This window comes from Podarcis bocagei, assembly GCF_964188305.1.
Source record: "Podarcis bocagei genome assembly, chromosome: 2".
NCBI lineage: Eukaryota > Metazoa > Chordata > Lepidosauria > Squamata > Lacertidae > Podarcis > Podarcis bocagei.
In genome coordinates, this window is record NC_138126.1 from 71,872,075 (window position 1) to 71,884,980 (window position 12,906).

The 12,906-nt window shown below is 45.0% G+C and overlaps 1 protein-coding gene across 6 annotated transcripts in view; it reads left to right on the forward strand.

Moving 5' to 3' along the window:
- Positions 1 to 5,537: 5,537 nt before the first annotated feature.
- Positions 5,538 to 12,906, forward strand: part of FAM13B (family with sequence similarity 13 member B) — a 56,985-nt gene continuing 49,616 nt past the window's right edge. For 2 of the 6 annotated variants that reach the window (XM_081185498.1, XM_081185494.1), the window contains exon 1: positions 5,540 to 5,821. The gene's annotated coding sequence lies outside the window, so the exon portion shown is untranslated. Of the gene's footprint in view, positions 5,822 to 7,612; positions 7,692 to 12,906 lie in introns of those variants that run through there. The other 4 variants (XM_081185497.1, XM_081185500.1, XM_081185495.1 and 1 more) reach the window with 4 other exon arrangements.

Consider the following 12,906-nt stretch of genomic DNA (forward strand, 5'->3'; position numbering starts at 1 on the left):
GCGGTTGGAGGATGGATGGCGGCTAACAGATTGAGGTTGAATCCTGACAAGACAGAAGTACTGTTTTTGGGGGACAGGAGGCGGGCAGGTGTGGAGGATTCCCTGGTCCTGAATGGGGTAACTGTGCCCCTGAAGGACCAGGTGCGCAGCCTGGGAGTCATTTTGGACTCACAGCTGTCCATGGAGGCACAGGTCAAATCTGTGTCCAGGGCAGCTGTTTACCAGCTCCATCTGGTACGTAGGCTGAGACCCTATCTGCCTGCGGACTGTCTCGCCAGAGTGGTGCATGCTCTGGTTATCTCCCGCTTGGACTACTGCAATGCACTCTACGTGGGGCTACCTTTGAAGGTGACTCGGAAACTACAACTAATCCAGAATGCGGCAGCTAGACTGGTGACTGGGAGTGGCCGCCGAGACCATATAACACCGGTCTTGAAAGACCTGCATTGGCTCCCAGTACGTTTCCGAGCACAATTCAAAGTGTTGGTGCTGACCTTTAAAGCCCTAAACGGCCTCGGTCCAGTATACCTGAAGGAGCGTCTCCACCCCCATCATTCTGCCCGGACGCTGAGGTCCAGCGCCGAGGGCCTTCTGGTGGTTCCCTCATTGCGAGAAGCAAGGCTACAGGGAACCAGGCAGAGGGCCTTCTCGGTAGTGGCGCCCGCCCTGTGGAACGCCCTTCCAGCAGATGTCAAAGCGATAAACAACGACCTGACATTCAGGAGACAGCTTAAGGCAGCCCTGTTCAGGGAAGTTTTTAACGTGTGATATTTTATTGTATTTTTGGTTTTTATGGAAGCCGCCCAGAGTGGCTGGGGAGGCCCAGCCAGATGGGCGGGGTATAAATAATAAATTATTATTATTATTATTATTATTATTATTATTATTATTATTATTATTATAAAACAAAAGAAAACTAGGATGTGCTACATTCAAAGTAAAAGGGCACTACGGAACCTGTTTCAAACACCTAGTGAGAAATAGAAGGTCTTTAACAGCAGTGTACGGGTGGCGCTGAAGGTTAAACCACAGAGCCTAGGACTTGCCGATCAGAAGGTCGGCGGTTCAAATCCCCGTGATGGGATGAGCTCCCATTGCTCGGTCCCTGTTCCTGCCTACCTTGCAATTCGAAAGCATGTCAAGTGCAAGTAGATAAATAGGTACCGCTCTGGTGAGAAGGTAAATGGCATTTCTGTGCGCTGTTCTGGTTCGCCAGAAGCAGCTTAGTGATGCTGGCCACATGACCCGGAAGCTGTACGCCGGCTCCCTCAACCAGTAAAGCGAGATGAGCGCTGCAACCCCAGAGTCAGTCATGACTGGACCTAATGGTCAGGGGTCCCTTTACCGACCTTCATATCAAGGTTGCAGGTTATGTGCCTTCGCTACTTGGCTCTTTCTAATATTTACCCAGCTCTTCAACAAAGAAAGCAAGCTCCCACAGCAAGAAAAACCACAACCAACAATACATTCATAGAACCAGAGAACTGTAGAGTTGAAAGGGGCCCTGAGGGTCATCTTGTCCAACCCCCTGCAATGCAGGAATCTTTTGCCCAATGTGGGGCTTGAACCCATGACCCTGCAATTAAGTGTCTCATGCTCTACCAGATGAACTATCTCCGGCATTCTTCTTCTACAATTAGTCTTCCTTCCCCAAACTGTGCCATGTCAGAGAAGTCTCCTATACCTTATACAGATGGCAAAGTTGGACCACTTTGCACGTTAACATGTGTACTATGTGGCTGCAGCAAATGAACTGAGTTTACCTTACAGGGACATGTGTGCTGCATGTCACGTGTAGCCCTTTGTTGTTTGTTGGCATCCCATCTGCCTCGGGAGACAATGGAAGAGTAAGCCTTCAGGAGTAAAGTCAAACCATTGTAGAGTTATAGCACCTGCTGCAGCTGTAGAGACTAAGGCAGGAGAAACATGTTTTATTGCAGGTGTGGCTGATGAAAGTGTCCAGTTTTGCTGCTACAGGTGCATCACGCCGTTTCTGCACTCCTCCCACCGGTCATTCCTCCTCTGATCACTGCTATGGATGAACAACCTGTCTGTCTCCAGGCATTGCAGACATATGCAAGGGATTCCCATATGGCTGGGTTAATGCTGCCAGCTTTCGTGTCACAATTGCAGATGTTTGTGGCCCTTACAGACCTGAATAATCCAGCAGAACTCTGACATTATCAGTGAACCTCTCAACAGTTATCATAATGTTACAAGACTTGTATGACCTGAGTGGAAGCAAGACAGCTCAGGCTCTCATAAAAGAGGCCACCGATGAAATGAGACAATCCTGTAGTTTTATGTTTTGTATCTTTCTTTTTTTCATGGTATGTTAAATTGTAAACAGTATTGAGTGCCTTGGCAGAAGGGACCTGTATATAAATGCAGCAAGCAGATTCATAACGAAGTTAGTTGTGTTGGCTTCCTAGAAGTTTGATCATTGAAATGCTCTTAACAGTTGCCTATAGCAACAAGATAGCCCTTCCTATAAACACACACAAGAATCTGAAATCACAACATATGGCTCAGTGCAGACATGCAGTTTAGGAGCAATTACATAAAATTAATGAAACATTAACTTCCAACATGCCAAAACTGCTACTTGAAAGTAAACTCCAGGGATGTCAATGGTATTTACTTTTAAGTGTTTTTAGGATAGTGGTGTGATGTATGGAAGTGAGAGCTGGACCATCACGAAGGCTGATCGCCGAAGAATTGATGCTTTTGAATTATGGTGCTGGAGGAGACTCTTGAGAGTCCCATGGACTGCAAGAAGATCAAACGTATCCATTCTTAAGGAAATCAGCCCTGAGTGCTCACTGGAAGGACAGATCGTGAAGTTGAGGCTCCAATACTTTGGCCACCTCATGAGAAGAGAAGACTCCCTGGAAAAGACCCTGATGTTGGGAAAGGAGAAGGGGACGACAGAGGACGAGATGGTTGGATAGTGTTCTCGAAGCTACAAACATGAGCCTGACCAAACTGCGGGAGGCGGTGGAAGACGTGCTCTGGCGTGCTCTGGTCCATGGGGTCAGGAAGAGTCGGACATGACTAAACAACTAAACAACAAAGGATAGTGGTGTAAATTAACCTGCCATTTTCTTCCTCCTCCTTTCTTTCTCAGATCAACTACTGTTTTCCATCAGTGATGTGGGGTGGAAAATTTTCGGGTACTATAATTTTGCTTACACACACACACCAATTTCTAAAAATTGTTTCATTAAATAAATTAGTAACATAATGAATGGATACCAAATCAATCAAATTTTGATTCCTTAGTTTCCAGAAAACCTTAGTCACTGCTCTCCGTTTCCTCTCTAGGATTACTGGATCAAAATTTGAAAAATAAGGATAATGCTAAGCTTTCAAGAGTTAGAAAGTCCTCAGCTAAGATTACAGACTCAGGGTGATACGGCCAACTTACTGTTGCAAAGAAAACTCAAAGATTAAAAAACAAAAACCATGGTGTGGTAAAATACATTAGAGTTAGAATTATTGGTTTTAATAATTTTATCAGATAAGGGTTTGCTCCTCTGAAGAATTTAACGTAGCATCCCCCCAAACTTTTCTCCTTATAATGGCTGTTTTAAAGGCAAAACAGCCACCTTTTTTTAGAGATGTATGGGGACCTGGGCTAAAGGAGGTGCAGATGGGATCTATGCTTTATTACTCATATGTTAAATATGCACTTTTTTGCTCTCCTTGTAATTCCTGGGAGACCCAAAATCTTTTCCAGCTGAGAGAAGGTAAAGGAGTGTGCTAAGACAATGATTGTACCTTGGCCAGCATGAGACTCCTGTCCACCTGGACTACTTCACAAGCAAATCTGTGACTTCTTGCCAGATAGAAAGATCCCATGGAGGCTCAGGAATAAATATGCCCTTCCAGTTTAACTCAGCAGATCTATGGGTTTTGCTCATTTCCACCTAAAAATCCGAAGGCTACCCACAGCCTGATACTTCTGGAAAATGTGACAGTGCTACCCTCACAGGGGTAGCCACTTGGTAGATGTTAGTTACTGTAGAGTATAATTCATCACCTGACAGTTTCTGGGTCTCCCTTTTGCTTTCCTCCAATTGTCGGTGAATGGCAACCACTCCACAGGCTGCAGTAGAGTGAAACAAGAGCAGCCAGGCCACTCCATTGTCTCTGACAGCTGAGAGACCTTCTCTTCCTGAACTGTTTCCATCCCAGCAGGTTGCTTTTACAAGTTTTGTAACTTTAAAAACGGGTGTGCGCTTGTTTTCCTCTTCCCTCCCCATCCCTTTCCCCTCTTGTGCCATGTCTTTCAGACGGCAGAGCTGAAGACAGGGGCCATCTTGCTTTTTGAACTGATGTGTAAACCAGTGTTTCCCAACCGGTGTTCCCCGGCACACTAGTGTGCCGTGAGACGTTGGCTGGTGTGCCGTGGGAGGGAGGCGGGCGAGTCGGGCGGTGAGAGGCGGCGGCGGCGAGGATCTGCGTCGAGCCGGGGGCGGCTCCGCAGTGGTGGTGCCGAGCGGCGGGTCAGCGCGTGCAAAAGGGAGGAGCGCGAGACAGCGGAGGAGGAGGAGGCCGGCATGTCTGGGCAGCAGCAGCAACAGCAGCAGCAGCAACTCCCGGCAACGGCTCCTCAAGCCCCGCCGCCGCCCCCTCCTCTGCCCGCTATCGCCGCCACCACCACAACAGCCGCCGCCGCCTCAGTTGCCGCCGTCCCTCAGTCCCTCGCTCTGCTGCCTCCTCCCACCCCCAAAGCTTGGAGGTTCCCCGGCAAGGGGGAGGGAAAAAACTTTCACTTTCGTGCGTCCCTCCCGGCGTGACGCTGCGCGCTGATGTCACGGGGCTGTAATGGTGGTGTGCCGCGAGATTTTTTTCATTAAACAGGTGTGCCGTTGCCCAAAAAAGGTAGGGAAACACTCGTGTAAACCACACTGGGAGCCATTTACCTGAAAACAGTAGAGTACAAACGGCTTTAAATACATGGATTTAGTTCATACTTGCAATCACAGTGGTCATAAGTTGGATTTTATGATATCCCCTATTTCCCTTCTTCTTCTTCTTTTTTTTTGGGGGGGGGGGAGACCGATGTGTGGAATCTAATCCCTGTTGACAGCTGTGAATATCTAAACAGGGAAGTGCAAGCTTCTGCATTTAATTGCTGCAGAGAATATGGGCACGATCCAGTAAGACTTCTGTTAATTCAACAGGTGACACTTTCCCCCTCGCGGAAAGCTACAGTGGTTGGATTTCCGCCTGCTAGGCCGAAAAGAAACATTTGACAGGGGGTCGGGTGGGGGAAAGCCAACCACAGCGCTTATACGCCCCTCTCTCACCTCCCTCCCTCTTCGCGGCTTCCATCTACCTCCCTCTGCCTCTCCCTGCGAGCTCCTTTATGAGCGCCTCCCTCGTTATATTACGTCACTTCCTGCCGATGGGTTGTGGGGTGGGGGGGGGAGCAGTGGTAGGAACTAAGCGGAGGGGCGATGCCCGCGCGCCGCTCCCTGTCAATCAGGCGCGCGTCACTTCCTTTCCTGGTCTGCCGCTTTCTGCTCATTACAGTTGAAGAGTCCGTCAGTGGAGAAGCTTCAGCTACGGAGACTGAGGCTGCCTTTGCCGCGCGCCAGATCTTCTGTATTTGTGTGGCCTCGAGGGGCGGGGCCGGGACCGGGACGGCAGCTTCACGCTCGTTACCCTCGGCTGCCGCCGCCGCCGCCGCCGCCGGAGAGCCAGCTCTGTGGAGCCGAGCCAGGCCCAGCCAAGCCGGGCCCTCGAACGGAAAGAGTCGGAGGAACCTGCTGCTGCTGAAACTGAGGGCCGAGGGGAGAGTCACCCGGCAACGGTGAGGGAGCCGCCATCGCGCATGCGCGTCAGGGCAGCGGCTGGCGGTGGGGGGGGAGACGGGAAGGTTTTTATTTTTATTTTTGGGGGGATGGGAACTGCATTTGTTTCTGGGGGTGGAGGAGGACTGCAGGCGAAGGAGGAGGTCTCGTATGGATTGGAAGGGGTGGGAGACCTAGATGCTGGAAAAAAGGCGATGGGGTTTTTTTTGGGGGGTGTAAATCTGCAGGTAGGTTGTCTTGTAGGTCAGAACGTGACCGGCTTTGGCGAGGGCAGGAAATGGTTCGGGGTCAGAAGAGCAGGAGTTGGGGGTTATGCCCCCCCCCCATTTTTTGGAGGGGGTGATGCGATCGTCCTTGAGGGTTAGACTGTTGAGGAAGCGGGAGTGATGATTCTTCACACACACCTCCCGCAATGAAATCGTGATAACTTGGTCAAAGCCTAACTGCACGTATGGGTGGCGGTGCATCTCTTTAAAAAAGGGCGATTGGCTATTTGGTTACAGTGGACTCGGGTAACGGTGTGTCTCTGCACACTCAATGGGTACAGAAAGCAATTTGGAGACGTCAGTAACGTGAATAAATTAGCCACCAGCTTTTGGAATGTGATGTTCCTAATCCTAAGCATCGTTTGAATGTGTTCTCCGAGATCTCCAACCCCAGAAATAGGACAGAGCCTACTTCCCTCCTGGAAGTAAACTGCTAGGATTCAAAGGATCAAAGCTTCCATTTCGTCAAGCCCCTGCTTATCAGGCTGTGTAGATGAAGCTGTGTGATTCAGATCAGGTGTCATAAACAGAGAGCAGGTGCAGCACAGAAAGGTTCACTAGAACAAAATAGCCCTGTGTGATTCAGTGGAAGAAATGTGCTACAAGTTGAAGGTGTCCCAGCCCCTGAGTCACTTGTCAATCTGACCTACTGGAAAACTTCCCAATGCACAAATCCAAAGATAACTTAGTTAAGCTCTCATGGAACCTCAAACTTCACAAGGGCATATCTGGAGTTTCCTAATGAGACCAATAAGGGTATATTAGTTTTTCCACCTTTACTTACCTTTTTATCTGCAAAGAACTATTGGGTATGTTTGACAGTGCATTGACAGGTTGAATGAAAGGATAGTAAGTCTCAGCAGGCTGGCTAGCACAGTACTTAAACTTTACCCCCTAGGATGCATCCCGATGCAGAATTATTTCTTTGGCAGACAAATTGTTGTTACCTTAGGTTGGGAAGCTTAAAAGTACTTTAATCCCTTCTGTGGGCAAAATATGTCCATCTGATATCTCTGGTGTAAATATTCCACCTGTTTGTGCTTTTCTCTACCGCCAAGGAAAGCATATTTGGAGTTTTCAGTTTATGCTTCATCCCCCAGTTAAAATAGACTGCTGGGTGTTTGAAGCAGAAAATGTGTAAAGTTTGGACACCTGTAGCAAGCTTGCATCAGAGAGATGGATGGGTGGTCAGTAGTGGGAACGGGTGCAATGCAGCTCTGTCTCCCTTGATAGGCCCTTAGTCCACCTTTGAGTAAAGAAGTGCTAGGCAACTTGGCTGAAGCAGTTGCCACTACCTTCATTTCCACAAAATGCATCTGAACCCTGATGTAGTGTACTTTAGGGATAGGGTGGTTGTATTCAAGTTTTTTAGATGGGACACATTTTAAATTTAAATTGTTCTAACCCAGCCTGGGACCTGCTGTCGAATGATGGGTAATACATTTAATAAAGCTAACAATAATTAAACCCAAACACGCATGTGGGAACCCATTTCTTAATTTATTTAACCATATATTTGTATAGTGCTGCTGCTGCTGTGACTCACCTTAGAGAAGCTATGACCTGGTAGTGGGTCCCGACCCACCTGTTGAAGATCAGTAAGGTAGGGCATTTGGGGGTAGTGTAGAAGATGGTGGTGGCAGCAGCTGCTGCAGTCACCTCACCCAACTTTTGTTTTATCAGTTCTAGACCTAAAAATAGACGAAGAAAAAAAGGATGCTGACATCAACTGTGGTAGATTCTCTGGAACCCCTGCATTTGGTCTGACTTTGTCATGTAGTTACATCAAGCATGTTCCCAGATGCATATTTAAAGATGTATGAGTGAATGAATCTGCACTTGAAATGTTTCCTACATAAACCACCAGCATAAAACCACAAACCTGCAGCAGTTGTGTCTGCTATAATTTTGTGCCCAAAATTCTACCCAGAAATGCATGGGAAATTGATTCTGAGATTGACATTTTTATTTTTTGCATTTATATCCCACCTTTCCTGCAGGGAGCTCAAGGTGTCTTACATGGTTCTCCTCATTTAAGCTAAACTCTAACCACCACATCACAGTATTTTATTAATACTAATAGTTAATGAGAAAATACTTGTTTCTGGGTGGGGTGAATAATAATTTTTGTTTATAAAAAGTGGTGTTTCAATATTGTTTCATTAAAAATAATCTAGGGTTGAATCCAGTAACTTTCTTTCTCCTTTACCCACATGCTTCTGTACCCCGACCCACAAATATGCTCAAGTGAGATGGGGGAGCTCCCAGGGTGGGCTTACAGGTGGTGGTGGGGCACATGGGAAAGTTCAGTTGCATGAACAAAATTTATTCCCTTTGTGCAGTGACTTTGTTGATTATAGCCCCTTATTTAAAAATGAAATCAGAATTTTATAGAAGCTACTGGGAACAATAACAGCATGAAATTGTAATTTGAGGTGCAAGAAAGGCTGTAAAGGCCAAAAGATTTAATATTTTCTCTACATTACCCATGGCTTGCTGTTACATGGATGCTTGTGTTAATGGCCTCTAATTTGAAGCATGTGCTTCAGACTGGGCGTCTTCAGCAAAACATTATTGAAAAGCAGAAAAGTTTCCATCTTGTTTATTTCATATGCACTTTGATTTAAACCTGCATAATGGTGAGAATTCATCTCAGTACCGTATTTTGCAAAACCCTGAATAAATTCAACAGTAATGATAAACCTTAATAAGCTAGTAAGCTTTATCACACATAGTGCAATACAGTATCATTTGATACATATATGTTTGATATCCAGTTATCTATCGTAAAGGTAAAGAATCCCTGGATGCTTAAGTCCAGTCAAAGGCAATTATGGAGTGTGGCGCTCATCTCGCTTGAGACTGAGGGACCTGGCCTTTGCCCACAGTCAGCTTTCCAGGTCATATGGCCAGCATGAAAAAAACCCGCTTCTGGCACAATGGAACACCGTGACGGAAGCCGGAGTGCATAGAAACACTACCTTCCAGCCGCAGCAGTATTTATCTACTTGCACTGGTGTGCTTTCAAACTGCTAGGTTGGCAGAAGCTGGAACAGAGCAACGGGAGCTCACCCTGTCATGCAGATTTGAACTGCTGACCTTCCAATTGGCAAGCCCAAATGGCTCATTGGTTTAGACCACAGCACCAACCGCATTGTCTATACTTAATATTGAAATATACTTTGAAGTCCTGTCGTATCTAAAGTACAGTCATACCTCGGGTTACAGATGCTTCGGGTTGCATGATTTTGGGTTGTGTACCATGCCAAACCTGGAAGTACTGGAACGGGTTACTTCTGGGTTTTGGCGCATGTGCAGAAGCGTCGAATTGCAACCCGCACGTGCACAGACGTGCCGCTGTGGGTTGCGAACGCTGCGGGTTTCGAACGTGCTTCCCGCATGGATCACGTTCGCAACCCGAGCGTCCACTGTAATATCTTCTATGACCATCATACACTGGTAGAACAATGATGGTTGCATTCCTATACCTTTTAACCTTGGAGTAAGCCACATTGAAATTACTGCTGAATAGACATTTGTAGGATTGTGCTATAAAAGCTTGCTGTAGCTAATGTAGGCATGAGTCATACAAGGTTGGTATTGAAAGATAGTTTGTGCTTTTTTCATATGATATTTCAAGGCAGGCATAGATTTAATGCCTGCAATTGACAAAAATGCGTAAAACCTGCATGCATAGTTGTTTAAAGAGAGAGATTGATGAGAGATGGCGGGGTAGCAATTGCTTAAGGTAAACAAAGAACATAGCATGTGTTTTTCTACCAATAAAAGGTTATTTGAAGTTCTTCAAACTTGAAGGTTGGTTGGTGGTGTGAGTCCATCCATCAGAGGCAGATTAGGGGAGTGTGACTGATTCGGTTGCACTAGGCACAGAGCCTCGGGGGTGTTGCAGGGGGTTCCACAAATACTACGTAGAAAGGAAGGGGGAAATTTTGGTGTTGCACAGGGCGCTGCTGAAATTTGAGAACTACCACCCAGGGATGGCTGTGGGCAGGATTCCTGCATTGCAGGGGGTTGGACTAGATGACCCTCTGCACCACTTCCTATTTACAGTTTATGATTCTATAATGATGGCCTAAAGACTTAATAATTCTATGAAATATAAATGTTAGACTTTCATAATATTATTTTACACATTAGTGACATTCCAGTGTACTTAATGTGCTGTTTTCTCAAACCATATTAAACCAGAGATGATGCAAGTCTGGTTAGGAATTTCAGCTTTGTAATAACGTCTATTTTCCCTTTGAATTACCGGTACTTAATTTTTTGCTTGTTCTAGTAGTTCATAGCAATTGTGCTAGGCTGCCCAGGTGGAAGAGTAGATAAGCCCTCTTGTACCTTGAATAGTTGTGTAGGAGAGGGAATTTCAACCGGCATAGTTTGCATATGAGCTACACTGGCTGAACTTTCCTCTTCTACACAACTATTGAAGGTGCAGTCCTCTTTTCCACCGGGTTATCCACACTATTCTTCAACTGTCCATCAATACTGTCTCTTTATTTTCTTTCTTTTAACTAGCAAATGAAATCCAAGACATTCATCTGCTTCCTTTTCTGATCTTAAGTAATGTAGCATGAATGTATTCTTTGTCATCTTCATTTTCAGAAGGGATCGTTTTCAGTTATGATCTCCTCTATTCTGGTTTTTGTGACATTGTTGCATTTGGGTTGCTTGAAATTTCATTTGGCCTCTCATTTCTTTGGAGACTCTACCATTATTAATTTTTTACATGCATGTTGGTTTTATAACGGCTTGGTCCTGTTCCTCTTTCTTCCTAACTTTCTTTCTGTTTTTGGTTAGTTCACTCTTTCATTTGAGTTCCCAAGACTGCAAATCCTTATCATATAGTGATAAGTACTAGTAATTAGGAGGAGGAAATGTCTGTCTGTATATCCTGGAGAATTCCTAATTTATGTATATGTTCATTGATAAGAAATCACAGTGGATATGTATTATATAGCACACTACTGAAGTGATATGATGGTAATGCATATGATGTGAATTTAAAGCTTCGTATTTATTGCTACAGCTCTGCAGTAATTTGATGAAGTGATTCTGAGGTATTATGACACACATCTGAATACTTTCAGCATCACCCTTTGGGTAGAGAATAAGAGAAATGCACAGTTCATAATGAGAAAATGCAGCCAATTTGGGGGCTGCTTTTCCCTGCCATGCTTGTACAGTGAAGTCTGTAATGATCTTGAAGCTGGATAGGAAGCTTCTAATGTTTTTGTTGGGAAGCAGAAGGGAAGCAGAATCATGGGCATCTGGTGCAAGAAGAGATATATTTATGAGTGGTGGAGCCTAATAATAATTTAACTTGTAACTCCACTAGAGGTTGAGTCTGACAAATAACCTTAGCTACTGTCATTCACGAGCAATTCTACATAGGGAATATAGGAAGCAGCCTTATACTTAGACCACTGCTCCATCTAGCTCAGTATGGTTGGTGTACACCAGGGGTAGCCAACCTTTTTATACCTACTGCCCACTAATGCATCTTTCTTGATGATAAAATTTCTTTACCGCCCACCAGTGCTTGATGGAAGGAGGATTCAGCTTGTGCCATAGAACCCCCAATCGCCCACCTAGAATCCTGAAATGCCCACTAGTGGGTGGTAGGGACCAGGTTGACAACCCCTGGTGTACACTGTAACTGGCTCTCTAGGGTTCTCTTCCACTTCTACAGGGAAGCGTACCTTCTAAGTTACAAGGTAGAAAATTGTGGTAGAAAATCTTGTTCTGTTATTATGGGAAGTACGAAAAACTAAAGCTTTTAACAATTTTTTGTCATTCAATTTTTTTTTACATATATACCAGGACTCTGAACAGTTTCCCTCCTTTCCAGCTGAATTTCTGTGCTCCCTAGAAATAAGTTCTACTTTGTAGGATTCAACTAAGTTGCTGGGCGTGGGGAACTAGGTTTGCTCTCACAGTAAGACCCCAGCCCTCACCCCGTGCGTGTCCCCTGCATTCCCTAAATCTGCTTTGGAGGATTGGAGGAACCCCTAGAACAGGTTTAGGGGCTGTTCCGGGTGGGGGAGGTCTCACAGTGAGTGAATCTAGTTCCATACTCATGTATGCCTCTTTGTGATATATTCGGTGGCATTCTGGGTACTAGTTCAGTGAACCCTGGGCAGAACAGAATCATAGTTCCCAACTGTAGTACATGTTGTTGAGTTTTTTGTAATAAAGTTGATAAACTTTGGGATTATCCCTATTCATTGATATGTTGTTAAATAAGCTTGTTTGAAAGCAAAATTAACTCATTTATTGCTTGCTTGTTCATTAGCTAGTGCATAAGTCTTTGGTCTTGTCAGAAATCAAGATCCCAAAATGTACATTCTATGAAATAAAACCATCTGGAATACTTCAATGTTAATATGTTCAGCAATTATGTAATTACAAATTTAAGTAGGACCTTACAAACGCGTTTGCCCAATTTAGGTTACGTTGTGCTCCTATTTATTTATATGTTGTATTTCACTGAAAAGCCCTTATTTTTTTCCATCAAGCACTCCTTACTTATTTTGCAAAATACTGTTCTGTTAATGCTGCTTTTTGGTATAATGTAAATTTGAGTGGGAAATTAGGCTTTTAATATATTTCTTTTTTAACAGTTTACTCGACTTTAGCAGTTTCTTCAGTAATCGGTTGATTACTCCTTTCAATGAATGTGTGTGACTTGAATTCTGAACAAGTGCTTTTACACTTTTCTGGAAGTGCAACAGGCTTACAAAGAATGACAAAGCATTGCAACCTTACCTTTCTGTTACAAAGTTCTTCTACAGATG